The 12,944-nt window shown below is 48.3% G+C and overlaps 1 protein-coding gene and 1 long non-coding RNA gene across 3 annotated transcripts in view; one reads left to right on the forward strand and one right to left on the reverse strand.

Annotated features, from left to right (window-relative positions):
- Window positions 1-320: 320 nt before the first annotated feature.
- LOC146890468 (uncharacterized) lies at window positions 321-5,719 on the reverse strand. Its single transcript, XR_014998881.2, has 2 exons — window positions 5,570-5,719; window positions 321-2,496 (listed from the first exon to the last, which is right to left on the reverse strand). It is a non-coding gene; the product is annotated as an uncharacterized LOC146890468 (long non-coding RNA).
- A 1,993-nt stretch (window positions 5,720-7,712) lies between these two features.
- Nek6 (NIMA related kinase 6) overlaps window positions 7,713-12,944 on the forward strand; it is a 73,636-nt gene continuing 68,404 nt past the window's right edge. The window contains exon 1 of one of the 2 annotated variants that reach the window (XM_085681275.2): window positions 7,713-7,851. The gene's annotated coding sequence lies outside the window, so the exon portion shown is untranslated. The remainder of the gene's footprint in view (window positions 7,852-12,944) is intronic. The other variant, XM_085681276.2, reaches the window with a different exon arrangement.

Raw genomic sequence — 12,944 nt, forward strand, 5'->3', positions numbered from 1 at the left:
GGAATCAGGAGCAGCGGTCCTAGCTCAGTGGTGAAGCTTTTGGCTTGCCTGTGCAGGGCATAGCTTCCATCCTTGGCCTGGCTCTGCTTCAGCTGAGAAACCTGAGTCCTTCTCTATCTCTATGTTAATCTCGATGCTCCTGTGGAAGGGTTATGGAAACTAAAGAAGGGAGAGAATTGGGAAGCAACTACAGACTCTACTGGCAGGTTGGCTGCCTTCCTCTGCTCTGGGAGTGCAAGGCACAGATACCCTATTCCTTCCCTTCATAAGGATAATAGCCCACCTTCCACCATAACAAACGACAGATCAAGGGACAGCAGGACAAATCAATAAAGCAATCTTTTCATAGAACGTATGGTGAAAAAAAAGTGACAAGCACTCAGCTCTACAGATATCTGGGCAGATGGGTAATGCTTAATTAATTAAATGAGATAATACAGGTCATGGCCAATGGCTAGACTATGAGGTACACAGACTCAGTGTTAATGTTATTTTCTGCTATACATGGGTTTCGTATTTTGGGGGTCTTGAAAACAACACCCTCAAAATAGAGGCATTATCCACAAACTAGTGATTGAGTGTTGTCGGGGTTTTCTGTCCAGTTCCCGCAATCATTAAGTCCCAAAGAAATCACACAGAGGTCTACATTAACTATAAACTGATTGGCCAATTAGCTCAGGTTTCTTATTAACTCTTATAACTTATATTAACCCATTATTCTTATCTATGTTAGTCACATGACTCGGTACCTTTTTTGGCAGGGCAATCACATCTTCCTTCTTCTGTGATTGGGACAGGACTGGGGAGGAATCGGCTTCCTCCTTCCCAGAATTCTCTGGTTCTCATTGACCCACCTCTACTTCCTGTCTGGTTGTCCCACCTATAACTGAGTGCTGGGGTTACAAGGATGAGGCATCATGCCCAGCTTGGCATGAGAATCTTAAAGGGTAGATGGTTCAGCTATAAAAGTTCTTGCCTTAGAAGAGTGAGGACCTGAGTTTGATCCCTGTGTAAAAATGCTAGCTGTGCTGGTGTGTGCTTGGAAACACTGGAGAGGCAGGAGCAGGTGAGGCCCAAGGGCTCTGGCTAGGTCATTACCCAGTTGCTGAGCTCTGGTCAATGCAGACCCTGCCTCTTCTTCTCCTTTCTCGCATGAGACAAGCTGTGGGAGCTAGACTCTTTCTTCTCCTAAGTGGGTCATGGGAACCAGAGGCCCCTGTTCCTAAAACCCACAGTCTAAAAATGTCATTAGAACCTTCCCAGCTCTCTTTTTAGAGCTAGCTGTTAAGACACTTTGTCTGATAGTAAATCACCTGATCATTCCAGCAACATTCTGCCCCACACTAGGCAAGGCCTAGAAGAATCCATACTGACAGGCCTAGCTGGGTCCAGTACTCTGCAGATGGACTTTTGTCCAACCATGACTCTGTCCATTGCCATCTGAAGGTGGAGTTTTATCTGATCATGACTCTATGTGGCCAAAGGACAGCTTGGGTGGTGAGGTGGCTCAGCAGCTAACGGTGCTGCTGCAAGCCTGATGAGCCCCAGGACCCATAATCTGCAAAAGGGAGAATTGACTCCACAAAGCTGTCCTCGGACAGACAAGCGACAGACACACACTGAATAAATTCAATAATAAGCAGTTTGTCCTGGGCCTTTGAGTCTGTCTGAAGGCGCCTGTGTCACACAAACTAGGACAAACACTTTGTCCTTTTCCCTCATTGTCTTTTGCCCTAGGGCTGTGATCCCTTATGATGGTGCTGGAAAGGATTGTGATGTTCTTCCCTGGGGCACCCCCCAATCCCAGCCTGGTAAGAAACATGTTCTTGCTTACAGTTCCTGATGAGAGCTGAAGGAACCGGCTTAAAGCCAGGAACTGGGAAGCCAGGCTTTTAACTCCCGGCAGAGTCTGGGTTTCTGGCTAGAATCCTTAGCCCCAGCTCTGCCCCAGGGGCATGGGTTACAGTACTATAGTATTCAGCTCCAGGCTTCAGGAAGAATACGCGACGCTAAACAGCTGCCTGTCCAGGGAGGGCTCTGCTGAGCAATTCCGGTCAGAGTCACAGGCTCAGGTCCCCAGCCGCACAGTGCTTATACCTGCCTCTGTCTTTAGAAGCTCTGAAGCTCTTAGACTCATCACCTCTCCTTCAGAGTGAGCATGTACCACCATATCCTTTCAGGGAGATCACCCCCAAAGAGCAGGAGTTGCAAAAGCCGGGCACCCAGAGCATCGGTGAGACAGAGGAAGAGCATTCCTATCTCGATAAGGGGTTGGTTTAGCTGATAGCCTTCACCTTCGCAGGATGCTGCTGCTTTGGTGTTACAGGTGGGAAGAGGTAATGCCGAGATAGCCATAAGTCCCTTCTGGAGAGTCGGCTCAGTGGCTAAGAGCACTTACTGTTCTTGCACAGGACTGGGTTTCGATTCCCAGAATTCAGATGGTAGCTCACAACTGTAATTCCAGTTCCAGGGGTTTTGATGGCCGCTTCTGGCCTCCTTGAACACATAATGCACATACATCCATGAAAGCAAAATATTCATGCCCATAAAATAAAATAAATCTAAAAAAACACCCCAAAACTCTAGGCCTCAGTTGGGCTTGGTGTTCAACACCTACAATCACAACACTCAGGAGGCAGAGGCAGGAAGATTGAGTTCAAGGCTACTTAGTGTAATTACATAGTGAGACCTTGTCTTAAACAAACAAAGATTTGTAGTCCTGGCCATCTTCCTCCCCATGTCACCTCTAAAATGGCTTTTGGGATGTGCTGGTGGCTAGGAAAATTTCATTCTTCCCCCAGCAAACCAGGGCTAAGAAAGCCACACCCAATTCCCACCAGGCCATTCACTTCCTGTTTGGGACTGGAGGATCAATGGTGTGTCACTGGCCTTAAATCCAAATATCCCTTGTATCCCAAATATCTGCTCTGAGAACAGCCAGTCTAGTCTAGGCCTTGGCCATGCAGGAAACCCTTGGGCCCAGAGTAGACACTCCCCTAGGAAATGTGGAAGGGTTACCTGGCTCCCTTACTTGCTCCCAAAGCCAAAAGGACATTGAATACCCAGAAAGAAACACTCAGGGAAGGACTGATTGACCTGGTTCATTTGTCTCCTATCCCTTCATATGTAGCAATACACAGAGATGAAGTAAACAGCCCAGACCTACCACATGCCTCGTATAAATGTACGTAAGGACTGGCGAGATAGCCCAGTCAATAAAATGCTTGTCTTGCAAGCAGGAGGATCAGAGTTTGATTCCCAGAACCCAGGTGAAAGGTCTCTGTGTGAGGGCATGCACATGCAATCCCTGGGGCTCACTGGCTGGACAGCCCAATTGGTGAGCTCCAGGCCAGTGAGAGACTATCTCAAAGGAGGTGACAGCAATTCTGAGGATATCATGAGGTTGTCCTCTGACCTCTATATACACACATACCCTCCCCTACTCCCCCACACTCACATTTAGAAAAGGTGTGAATTAGAAAACTGGTTTACCTCACTAAGCACTAGGTTTCTGTTCTCTCTCTCTCTTTTGTTTTTGTTTTTGTTTTTGTTTTGTTTTGTTTTGCTTGAGACAGGGCTTTTCTGTTTAGCTTCTGGAGCCTGTTCCAGAACTCACTCTGTAGACCAGGTTGGCCTTGAACTCACAGAGATCCACCTGGGATTAAAGGTGAGCGCCACCACCACCCAGCAGCACCAATTTTCTTATCTGTAAACTTTCCCATCTAGGACCAGACGCCCACATAGGGAAACTCACTAGAAGAAGGAGAAAAACAGGTCTGACGAGGCTCATTGCTCATTTATGTCTCTGCTGGACTAACTGCTATTCCATTCAATATCAAGTGTGGAAGGGGAGCTATGAATCTGGACAGCAGGTTGCACCACGTCTGCCCTTGGAGTGGGGGAATTTCTGGGCACAATGGATTTCTGAGGCTTCCAAGGAGATTCAAGGGGCCAAGGTGAGTCCTTATTTCCCTTCTCCCAGAGGAGGAAGGAGATCAAGTCTCCAGCCATTATCTCTCTCAGGCCAACATTCAGAAGACCTATGTTCCAACAGCAAACATTCTGAGCTTTAAAGGCCCATTAAGGGCTCGGGAAATGACTCAGTTGGTAACATGCCTGACAAGCAAACTCGAGGGCCTGAGTTCAATCCCCAGCACCTGTACAAAAAGCCAAGTGTTATGACATGCACATGTAATCCCAGTGCTATACAGCCAAGACAGGTAGATCTCTGGGAATCACTGGCCAGTCAGCCTAGTCAAATCAGTGGGCTTCAGGCCAGGAGAGACTTTATTTCAAAAAGAAAGATGCTGACCAGAGAGGTGGCTCAGCAGCTTAAAGCACTTGCTGCTCTTGCAGAGGATCCTGATTCGAGTTCCACATTCCACAGTGCTCACAACCATCTGCAACACCAGTTCTAGGGATCTGTTTCTCTCTGCTGACCTCCAAAGGCACCAGACACACATGTGGCACACATACATGAATGCAGGCAAACTATTTATATGCATAAAACTAAATTAACTTTCCAGGCAGTGGTGCCACATGCCTTTTAATCCCAGCATTCGGGAGGCAGAGACAGGTGGATCTCTGTGAGTTCCAGGCCAGCCTGGTCTACAAGAGCTAGTTCCAGGACAGGATCCAAAACTACAGAGAAAACCTATCTCAAAACAAAACAATTAATTAATTTAAAAACTCAAGGTGAATAGCTCTTAAGACATAATATTCAAAGTTGATCTCTGACCTTCATACCTAGATACACTGACTCTAGGGGCCAAAATGGTCCCCACAGGCCTCTTGCCGTGTTTGTGGTCATCGAGAAGCTGCAAAGTGACCATTCCAAGGGAGAAGAAGTGCAACACAGTGCTTCTAACACTCTGTGGTGCTCACAGGCTCTTCAGAGGAACCTCAACGGAAAGCTAAGACCAGTCAAGGTGTCCTTAGAGGCTCAGTGCTGGGTGCTCATTACGAAGGATTCAAATCAAGATTTGAAACTGTGACCTAAAACTGGGTACGGGTGTGCTGGTGGAGTTTTTTATCCCAGCACTGGGGTTCTTTGACCAGCCAGTCTGGCCTAATTGGAGAGCCCCTGGACGCAGTGAGATAGTGAAAGTCCTCCAAGGGCATTTCCCAGCAGTCAGGTGTCTCCAGGTGGGGGGCAAGAGTACTGCGTTTCCTTCAGGAAGATACACGCCATTGGTCGCCACTTTGGGGGCGAGAAGGTTGCTGTAGATGATCACAGCAGATAGGAGGACAGAGCAAATGAGAATCACAGGCAAACCTGGCACTCTAGACACCGTCAGAGTTGGCAAGGCCCAGCTTCTTAGGAAGCTAAGGCAGAAAGCTATCAGGTCCAGGAGTTCAGGGACAGCTTAATGAACGTGAGACACCCCTCCCCCATCTAAAAAACACATAAGTAAATTAATCCTACCACCAAGAAGCCAGCGAGGAGACACTTTACTTCCAGAGTGTGCCAAGGTGCAGCCTGGTTCCCCTGACTCCCTTCAGCCAACTGCCCTCTTGCCTCCAGGTCCCAGCAATGCCTCATTCAGGAGCAAATCCCACTCATACTCACACCTCTCTCCTGAGAGCTGCTGTGTCTTCATCTGCAGCCCATGAATTGTCACCCTTATTCAGGGGATAAAGAGATATAAAGGTCCTGCCAATGGCAGGGCCAGCAGCAGAAGATTCTGACTGCTTCCCCAAGAAGAGGCAAGATGGTTTCTCTTCCTCTATTGCAGAGCAATAATGAAACAACACCACCTCATCCTGAAAGCCTCCCTGGCAGACGCAGGGCCGGCCCCTGAGACCACATTCCTAGTTGTGGCTGGCAGTGGGAGGCACAGGCAAGCCTAGCGCATAGGGAGGCAGCTGCTCTAAATCTGGGGGGAGTTTTGCAAGCACCTCTTCCTAGTGACTCATTTAGGGACTCCCTGAAAACTTCTGAGTTGAAAACAAAAGTGGCCGGAGCTGAGGAACCTTGTACCTTTCCCTCCCCTCCCCTGCAGAGATGGGGGCTGCTGTAGGAAACATGAAGGACTCAGAGCTGACTGAACCTGACTTCCTGTCACAGCATGTCAGCAGGGTCTGCAACCCATCTGGTTGGTCCATGGCCAAGTGAAGAAAATAGGAGTGAGGAGAAAAGTCAAAGGAACAGATTGGGTGCGACTTTGCCCACCTACCCCTTAGAAGCCTTATGGAAGCTCCACCCTCCTGCTCACCTTATTGGGTGAGTGTGGAGGTCTGTGGACTGGACCTCTGAGTCTCTTAACACTTAGCCATAGACAGCTTCCTTGTAGTCAGACCTCCCTCTAAGGGTTATCACTGGCTGTGTGACCTAGGACCTTTTGTTTGACTTCTCTGAGCCTCAGGTTCCTACCTGGAACAGGGCACAATTCACAGTGTATATGTGGAAGTCAGAGTCAACTTGCTGGAGTCAGTTCCCTGCTTCCCATGGCAGTGACTAGCTTAGCTGCTCTGGGCTGGCAAGCACACCTTTCCTACACCAGCATCCTAGAGCCACGTTGCCTAGCAATAAGGTGCTGAAACCAGACATCTGTCATCTGCTTCCAGTTCACCCACTCACCACCTGGGGGACTTTGAGCACAAGCCTCATTAATGCCACATAAGAAATGGGCACAAGGCATGACATCTCCCTCGCAGGGGCTGAACCCCACAAGGCAGGCAGAGGGACCAGCCGTGAAACCTTTGCTCCCTAAAGGTTGTAGCCTGATAGCTATGGATTCAGGTAGAGCAGGTAGCTGAAGCACACTCAGTAGGATGCCATCCTGTGACCAGCCAGCAGTGCCTGGGGGTGCTCTGGCTTAAGCAGCAATGCCTGTCCCATCCAGGAGCATCCCCTCTTGAGGGGATGTAGGACTCTCCTTATTTTGCTCCCCAGAGAAGCTTGGACATCCCAGTGGGTTGTTAAATATTCATAGATTAAGACTTTTTTTTTTTTTAACACACACCATACAATGTGCTTGTATGTGAAGGGCATGGGGAGGTTAGAGACAATTTGTTGGAGTCAGTTCTTTCCTTCCTTCCACTTTGTGGGTCTGGAGGATCAAATTCAGGTAGGTTCTCACTGGGTTATTTGAATGGCCCCCAGTGGAGTCATTTACTCCTAGAACCGTTAGCACATTGGCCTGGCTGGCCTGGAGTTCCCAGGGACACTGGTGCTTCGAGGGCAGGGACTTGGATTTGTCCTTGAGTCTACTTCTGTACCCATATTGAGCACTATTTGTACTATTGTGCACAATAAGCACTATTTTTTAGACAGTGTCTCATGTAGCTCAGGCTGGCTTGGAATTTACTATAAAGCCAAGAATGACCTTGACTTTCTCACGCTCCTGCCGATACTCCTCTAGTGCTGAGGTTACAGGTGCTGAGATTAGGAAAGCACTCTACCTTGTGAGCTTCATCTCCAGCTGCCCTCTCTGGGTAGGTCAATTTCTGTTGGGCTAGGGCTGAGATAGGAGCAATGTCAGCTGTTGGGGACCCCGTGGGCACGGAAAAGGGTCCACGGGTTGGCTACCCTGCGAACCTGCATTTCAAGAGTCTAGAGCCCGCGTAGAGGGGTACAGTTGCCAGGACCAGGAGTCTGGGCCTCCGCCTCCCTACCTGGGCCGGACGATCAAGCGCCAAGGCTGGGAGCGCGCCCCCGGCGCCCCCTTAGCCTGCGTGGCGGCCGCGCGCACGGGCGCAGGGGGTGGCGCGGTCCCGCGGCGGGGAGGGGCGGGCGTGCGGGCGCGCGCAGAAGCGGCGGCTGAACCCGGTGGACTAGCTGCGGCCGTGGCGCCGCCAACTCGCGTGCGACTCGCGCTCCGCCCGCCGCCGAGAGTGCCACCGGCGTCGGTGAGTGGCTTGGGGCCGGCAAGGGGCGCGGGCCAGGGCGTGGGGCCGTCGCCCGAGGCGGTGGGCGCGCGCGCGTTCCCGGGAAGGCGGCGGGGACACCCGCAGGAGGCCGAGACGTCGGCGACTGGGCTCAGTCCGCCCCGGTGCACGAGAGTGTGTGCGTGTGCATACCGGGGGCCTGGACTGTGAGTTTGGCGTGGACCAGCGCGGGAGGATGGGCTAGGCTCCCGCTTATCTGTCGAGCGTTTACCGTGGGTGCCAGGGAGTACATGTGCCCACGTGTCTGAACGTTCCCGAGTGAATGTGGGCACACGTGCGCGGGCCAAAGTGTACAAAATTCCGTACGTGTGTGTTTAAGAACCAGTGTAGCACCCTACACTCTAGGCCAGTGTGTGTGATGTGCCGGCTGACCCTGCCCGGAGAGGTTACCGGATGCGTGCAGGGCCTAATTTTGTGAATCTGGGGCTCAGGGACCGACCCGCAGATGCCCAGGGTCTGACTCCGGTGGAAGGCGCTCAGCCCAGCCTTGGCAGGACTCTGTATGGCCACGCAGGCTGGGGATGGGGCTGCCCTGAACTTGACTTGAGGTTTTCAAAATCCGTCTGAGTTCCCTGGCTTTGTTCGTGACTGTCTCCAGCTAGGCCAGATTTGGACTCTGCTGCCCCCCATACTTAGGGGTTAGGCCCTAGGGAGACCCAGGGCCCCAGATCCTTGCTTTCTGTGACTGCGCCTCTAAGTTAATCATATTCCCCACCCCCATTTATCTGAGCCTCAGAGATAGTAACAAATGGGTGTCAGCATGCTTGGGACACGTCCTCTAAGGGCTGGCCTTGCGGTTTTAACTGACAGTTTATATATGTTAAAAATCTCAGTTGAAAGTTTTAACTACTTTAAAACAAACTTTACAAAGTTTCTGTCTGAGCTTCTCTCTGCTGGGCAAAATGTAGCTTAGCTTGACTCTCTGAGGGCTCTCTGAGGGGAAAATGCCCTTACAGTAGTCTGGTGTGTGTAAAGGGGCGCATTAAAAACCCCTGTTGCTAACGGGAGAAGAATTTCATTGAATGGGTGCCTGACTCCGACAGGAGGAACTTAAGCAGTGAACTTTGGACATAGTCTTTCAGCAGACAAAACCTGGAAGGAAGCAAAAAAGACCCATGTTCTTTTTTTCTCTTTGTCCTGAAAACTGGGGGAAAAAATATCCCCACCTTCTGGATGTGCTGGAACTGTTCCCCTCCCCCATCAGGGCCAGGCCCTCCCTGGATCCCCCACCCCCAAATAAAATATGCCTGTGGGGAGCGGAGGAGTGAGTCACTCCCTGGCAGAGGGCCCCACGGCAAACATTTGGGAAGGTTCTTGCTTAACTTCCCAGAAGAAAAGGCCCGGGATTTAAAATGGTCCCCGTGGTTTGTGAGACTCTGAGCCCCATCTGCTTGAGAAATGACTTAAAAAGTCATTTTGCTGTCTCTGAAAATTCAAGTCTCAGACTTAAGCTCTGGCTGGCCAGGATTTAGAGCTGTTTCTAGAAATGAAGAGCCTGGTCTTCCCAGGTGGCAGTGGAGTGAGGAAAGAGGAGAGAAATGTGGTTGAATCATTTACAGAGTACCTACTGTGTGCTGAGATGGAGTACCTACTGTGTGCTGAGAATGGTTCTGGGTGTCCTTGACTCTTCTGGTATCCCATTCTGATTTTGGTTTTGTGCACAAGGAGTCTGAATCATACAGAGATCAAACATGTGTCCCTGGGGCCAGAGGGTGGCATCCAAAACCTGAGCCACCTGCCTGCTTTCAAGGTTTTTTCTCCTTCCATTGAGCCCAGGATTTGACCTTCACTTCCTAAGGTGCACAGCCTAGGCGCTGAGGACTCAGGGTTCACCATAAGTCAGAGGTCATTGACTCTATTATACAGTTGAGAGAACAGACACTATGAGAGATGAACTGGCTGGCATACGTTTTAGAAAGTAGTGCCGTGACCAGTGGCCCTCATATACCCTGTGCACAAAGTTTGAAGTTATTTCCTCCTAGATGTTTATCAACACTGTAAAGATGAGAACTGTCATGGTGCCCATTCTATAGATGAAGAAACTGGGACACGGTAGACCCAGAACTGAACCCAGACTTGCTCTGACAGAGTCTGTAGTCTTCCCGTGAACTTGCAAAGTCAATATCCAGGTAAGTTAATAAAATGGTAAATGACGAAGTCAGGATTTAAACTCCTATCTCTGGTTCTAGGGCCAGCCTTCTTAACTTGAAGGCACATAGCAACCTTTACTGTGGTGTGCTCTTCTGGGATGTTGTAAAGCTGACTTATGACTAGCCAGGTTCGGTAGGGCTTGCTGGGTTTCAGCACGATGGGAGATGTCTTCCCAAAGGCCGCTGAGCCACCAGAGTGAAGGGACTAGTCTTTCCAGTGCCATAGATGGCCAAATATTGTCAAAAGGAGAATAATATTTCCCTCCTCTTAGGTTGAACCAAATTGGAAGGTGAGGATAGAGGACTTGGTGACTCATTCTATGTATGGTGGCTCATGATCATAATCCCTTTGGAGGGCTTGAAGCAGGAAGATTGCTTTGAGTTCCAGGCCAGCCTCAGTACCAACCTACCTGGGATTATACAAAACACCATCTAAATAAACTAATTAATTAATTAAACATCCTAAATACAGGTTGGTACCTCTAAGCCTTTGTTGGAGACAAAGCTGGACTCCGCCCCAGGAGAAGCCCACCCTCGCTGCCTCAGGACCTCACTCTCATTCTGAGTACCTACAAAGGCTCCTGTCACTGTCGTTCAGAACTGGGTCTGCCAGTCACTTCCTCATTCACTTCCGTCTCTGGTGTTTGAGAGGACTGTGTGGTTTGAGCTGTGCCTGCCTACCTCCATGCCTTCCAGCATTAATAGTTATCCCTTCTCCTTTCAAAAATATCTGCAAATTGATGAACATTTGCAAAGTACTGTGCAATACGATGTAAGGTGTGACATAATAGATTTTTTTAAATTTCTTTTTTAATTGATATTTATTGAGCTCTACATTTTTCTCTGCTCCCCTCCCTGCCTCTCCCCTCACCCCTTCAGCCCTCCCCCAAGGTCCCCATGCTTCCAATTTACTCAGGAGATCTTGTCTTTTTCTACTTTTTACTTCCCATGTAGATTAGATCTATGTAAGTCTCTCTTAGTGTCCTCATTGTTGTCTAAGTTCTCTGGGATTGTGGTTTGTAGGCTGGCTTTCTTTGCTTTATGTTTAAAAACCACCTATGAGTGAGTACATGTGTTAATTGTCTTTATGTGTCTGGGTTACCTCACTCAAAATAATGTTTTCTAACTTTATCCATTTTCCTGCAAAATTCAAGATGTCGTTATTTTTTTCTGCTGTGTAGTACTCCATTGTGTAAATGTACCACAGTTTCCTTATCCATTCTTCAGTTGAGGGGCATTTAGGTTGTTTTCAGGTTCTGGCTATGACAGAGGTGCTATGGACTTAGTTGAGCACATGTCCTTGTGGCATGATTGAACATCCTTTGGATATATACCCAAAAGTGGTATTACTGGATGTTGAGGAAGGTTGTTTCTTAATTTTCTGAGAAATTGCCACACTGACATCTAAAGGGGTTGTACCAGCTTGCACTCCCACCAGCAATGCAGAAGTGTTTCCTTTTCCCCACAACCTCTCCAGCATAAGTTGTCATCAGTGTTTTTGATTTTGGCCATTCTTACAGGTGTAAGATGGAATCTCAGAGTTGTTTTGATTTGCATTTCTCTGATGACTAAGGATGTTGAACATTTCCTTAAGTGTCTTTCAGCCATTTTAGATTCCTCCGTTGAGAGTTCTCTGTTTAGGTCTGTACTCCATTTTATTATTATTATTATTGGATTATTTGTTCTTTTGGTGACCAAATTCTTGAGTTCTTTGTATATTTTGGAGATCAGATCTCTGTCTGATGTGGGATTGGTGAAGATCTTTTCCCATTCTGTAGGTTGTCGTTTTGTCTTGTTGACCGTGTCCTTTGCTTTATAGAAGCTTTTCAGTTTCAGGAGGTCCCATTTATTAATGGTTTCTCTCAGTGTCTGTGCTGCTGGGGTTATATTTGGAGAGTGGTTCCCTGTGCCAATGCGTTCAAGTGTACTTCCCATTTCTCTTCTATAAGGTTTAGTGTGGCTGGCTTTATGTTGAGGTCTTTGATCCATTTGGACTTGAGTTTTGTGCATGGTGATAGATATGGGTCTATTTTCATTCTTCTACATGTTGATATCCAGTTATGCCAGCATCACTTGTTAAATATGCTTTCTTTTTTCCATTTGATATTTTTTGCTTTGTCAAAAATCAGGTGTTTGACGATGTGTGGATTGATATCTGAGTCTTCTATTTGATTCCATTGGTCCTCCTGTCTGTTCTTATGCCAATACCAGGCTGTTTTCAGTACTGTAACTCTGTAGTAGAGTTTGAAGTCAGGGATTGTGATGCCTCCAGAAGTCCTTTTATTGTACAGGATTGTTTTGGCTATCCTAGGTTTTTTGCTTTTTCATATGAAGTTGAGTACCGTTCTTTCGAGGTCTTTGAAGAATTTTGCTGGGATTTTGATAGGCATTGCGTTGAATCTGTGACATAATAGATCTTGCGAGAGGCTCAGCCTTGCTTCTAGATTCTCTCCGTCTGGCCTGTGAATTTGCAGAGGTAAAAATAGGCCTTGTTTCTGTGGTTTTATTTATTTAATTTAGTTTTGCTGATGTCATCATAATCAGTAAAGTGCACAAACCTTTTTGCTAGTTCTTCCAGCTGGGGCTCTAAGGAGCAGGGAGGTCATGGAACAAGGTGTCATTTATGACGGTTTGGGCCTCTGTAAAGGGTTTTAGAGTTTCCGAGCAGGCAGTGTGGATGGTCTCAGTTCTGTCACTATAACGATAATCTTCCTTCCTTCTTGCTCTCTCTCTTTGTCTTTCAGTTTTTTGAGACAGTTTCTCTGTGTAGTCCTGGCTGTCCTGGAACTCACTCTGTAGACCAGGTTGGCCTGGAACTCGCAGAGATCTGCCTGCCTCTGCCTCTTGAGTACTGAGATTAAAGGTGTGCACCACTATCACCTGGGTCTTTTTTTTTTTTTTTGA

Source organism: Myodes glareolus, chromosome 21, assembly GCF_982192425.1.
Source record: "Myodes glareolus chromosome 21, mMyoGla1.1, whole genome shotgun sequence".
NCBI lineage: Eukaryota > Metazoa > Chordata > Mammalia > Rodentia > Cricetidae > Myodes > Myodes glareolus.